This window comes from Adiantum capillus-veneris, chromosome 23, assembly GCF_014529385.1.
Source record: "Adiantum capillus-veneris isolate H3 chromosome 23, ASM1452938v2, whole genome shotgun sequence".
NCBI classification, from domain to species: Eukaryota; Viridiplantae; Streptophyta; class Polypodiopsida; order Polypodiales; family Pteridaceae; genus Adiantum; species Adiantum capillus-veneris.
This window is the reverse complement of record NC_140953.1, coordinates 10352218-10356251: the sequence shown is the minus strand read 5'-3', so window position 1 is coordinate 10356251 and position 4034 is coordinate 10352218.

The window sequence follows — 4034 nt, the reverse complement described above, 5'->3', positions numbered from 1 at the left end:
GAGAGAGAGAGAGAGAGAGAGAGAGAGAGAGAGAGAGGGAGAGAGGGAGAGAGAGAGAGAGAGAGAGAGAGAGAGGCTAGGGATTTTATAGCCCACTCCAGAAGGAAGATTGTTGCCCCTCATCAAGCACACTTCCCAGACTAGCCTCCATCTCTTGAGGAAATCAAAGAAATTATTAGCAACCTCAAGATTGGCAAAACCCCAACTATTGATGGTATACCTAATGATTTCTACATTCAATTCAAAGATTTTGTTGCACCTTATCTGAACCTAGTGTGGCAAGAAGCTATCAGACTGGGAGCTCTTCCTGCTTGTGCTAACATTGGAGTTTTTAAGCTCATTCCACAAAAAATAAATGGAGACCCATTACCTGTCTATGAATTCTATATGTAAGGTGTTTGCCTTGTCCTTAGCTAGGAGACACAATCCTCTTATGACCAGTTTCATTTTGCAAGAGCAAAAGGGAAAGGAATTTACATTTCGGATGCTATTATTACCCTGTGGGAGGGTATATAAATGATAAGGACTTCTACTTCTTCGTAGTTGATTTTGACAAGGCTTATGATAGAATGTATTGGGAATTTATTCTCCAATCATTACTTGATCTAGGATTGGGCAAAAGGTTTATTAAGTTTTTTCATGTTTTGTTTGAAAATGCATTTGCCAAAATTTCAGTAAATGGTGAACTCACAGATGTGATCAGATTGATGAGGTCTATAAGACAGGGCTTCCAGGCTTGCACCACTGCTTTTTGCCACTACTTCGGATGCTTTGGGTTGGCTGATTAAGAGAAAAATGCAGGAAGGGGAGTTGAAGGACATCAAATTTGTTGGATCCTTTAATGATCTTTGTCTACAAATGTTTACAGAGGATACAAATGCCCTTACTTATGCAGATTCTGGCTCAGCTGATTCTTTCACGGAATGCCTAAATATTTTTTGTCTTGCCAATGGATCCCAAATTAATCATTAGAAAATTAGATTCAAAGTCTCCAATGGATTTACTCCCTCTTCTGTCGTTGAAGCTGGCTGAAAGGTTATACCAAATGGACAAATTTTCAAATTGTTAGGGATACCTATGGGTTTTAAGGTAACCATGGAACAAAGGTGGGAGTGGGTTATGGCAAATTCAGAAGGAAAATCTTTATGTGCCATGCTTTTCAAACCTCTCTTGCTTCCAGGACCTTTGTTTTGAATCACTTTTTGCTTCCCTCTCTTATTTATTTCGGGGGTTTTATTTTTGCGAGCTTTCAGTTTCGAGCTTTTACAATTGGAACTATTTTTTCGAGCTTTTAAACCCAAATTTTACACCAATGATATCTTTAAATATCATTGTATAGTGGAAAAACTCAAAACCTTACAGTACAATCCTTCAACTACCAAACACTTTTAAGAAATATGGAAGCATGTCTATGCTTATGCAAAATGAAACTTTATAAAAAGCACCATTTGTATGTATTTTTGAGGCTGTATTGAAAACGTGGGCTCCCACATGGGATTTCTTTCACATAAACTCTTATTTCCATCACTTTAATGATTTTGTTATCTCACAAAAATCAACACACAAGCCAATGGTGTCAACATAATCTAACTACAAAAGAAAGCTCCAATCAAAGTCAACCCACATCATGTGGCGGTCATGTACCAAACAAACACAAATGAAATATCCAAATGAAATGTATGGAGCATACCAAAATGCCATGTCAATGTCATATGGCTGCCATGTACATAAAAACATAAATCAAAACATGAAGATGTGTACTGTCAGAATAGAGTTTCCTCAACCAAATGTACAATCAACATTTCACAGGTCCACATGCAATATCGGTCAAACATCTTTCATAAAGCACATGATCTAGCTCTAGACACATGCAATGCCTCATATCTTCCGCAGAAGCTCGGCCCAAACCACCACACCCCGCAAACAAGTCCAAAACATAGTCATGAGGCTCAGTAAATGTTGCCAGCAACCACCTGACCATATAAAAAATAAATTAGAAACCGAATGCAAACACATATATACCATAACATTCACTAGTATCATACTTTGGACTAGTCTTACTGAAAGAACAAAGAAGACCGCTCTGCCCCGCCTCTAAGAATAACACCATCAATCTCAATGGGGAAGACTACATCATCTATCATGTAGCTACAATCTGGTGGAAACAATCTCTCGGCAATTTTCTCCCCTGCCTCTCTATCATAGTGTGGCACAGGATGGCCAATACGATACCAAAGACACATGGTAAGATCAAGTACCTGCATGAATAAAAAACTCAAAGAATGAATGGCATAGCTACAATGTTTTTGGTTAGGAAATTAAACTATGAAACTAAGTTTGTTATCTTACCGCCTCTCTAGTGAGTGGATGCCGATATGCCTTCTTATTACACATGAGAGTCCATGTATGCAAGAGCACAAGTCCTACCCTAGTTGCATCTGCAATAAAATCTCCAATATGCTCGGCCATGCACATGGTCACTAAAAACCCCTCATCGGCCAAAAACTCACGAGCAACATCCATGCACTCTATCACTAGACCCCTGGAAAATGTGTTCCACTTGGGAACACTCATGCCCTCTACAAAAGTGCATGATGACATGTAAGCATACAACCATAGTTAGTTGTAGGTACTAGTCCAAAGAAAAGTTACTTACCCAATGGGATTGGTCCTAGACCATCCACAAGCAAACTTGTAGGAAAATCTGCAAAGAAAAGCCTAGCAACCTCACGACATGGCACACCATCTTTGCTATATAGATTTGTATTCTGTGTTGCAAAAAATTTGTTGATGCTCTAAGAAAACCAAACATGAATTATGTTCAAAATCATAGAACAATGCAAGAAGAAAATGCAAATAAGTAAGCACTATGAAAATCTACCTATCAAGGGCAAACTTATCAATTTGTGATATATCCACAAGCAAAACATCTACAATAGTTTGGTAATGGAACCCTGCAAGCATTATCCAAATTAGCTTTGAATTAGGAAATATGGAAGACAGATATGCTAACAATTTTCTTAAACTTACCAACAGATCGTGTGATCGGCCTTCTCTCCCAAGCCTCTTGCCCAAGTGAAGACTCTGCAACAAACGAAGTAGTGTGCACCAATGAGGATGTAGTGGGCACATTAGAAGACGGTGCCATATGGGGTATAGTGGTTCCCAAAGAGGACATTCCGGGCTCTGCAGATGGCACTGACGGGAGCAAAGTGAACCCTGAACCCCGACGGCCTCTAAAACACCGGGTACCGAATGGCGCGCCTCGAGCCTGTCATGGTAAAGCAAACAGGGGGCACCACCTAGCTTCAGCGGCTAGGACGCAAACAACACACCACCATAACAAAGTTTTCATCCAAGAGAGATGGATGCTTGGGAGTAATGATGAAGAGGAAAGGGAATGAGATCAACTGAGAGAGAGAGAGAGAGAGAGAGAGAGAGAGAGACAAAGAGCGTGAGGGAGGGGGTATAGCGGCTTAGTACTTAGGCACTACAAAAGGATGGCGAATCCGCACACCCTTCACACATACACAAGCTCACTCCAAACACAAGATTAGGCGGCGATTCCGCACACCTCACATGGGCAAAACATTGCAAGAAAACATACTCACAAAACCTCAAGCTTTATTTAGAGAGTAAGGCAATGAAATGGGGAGCATAGGGTAGGGGAATGAGAAGGGAGAGCGTGGTAGAGCACATGGCGGATAGGTGGGAGTTGATGGCGAAGACTTGCACGAGGGTTATGGCCATCATCCTTCATTTAGTTTCCCTTCATCTTCCATAGCCCAAGGGTGTAGAGGTCATGCTCAAGACGAGCATGGTGATTGCGGTGATGGTGATGGTGTGGGTGTGTGTGTGTGTGTGTGCACTAGGCACACACAGTGCATAGTGTACTCTTTGGTGATGGTGTGTGTCCTTAGTGTGATGGTGACCCCTCTTTATATAGGGGAGGAGGGGGGAGAAATTCTAGAATTTAGAAATGAAGAAATCATTATCTACATAGGCCATGTGACTGTGGGCCCCACTTGTCTGGC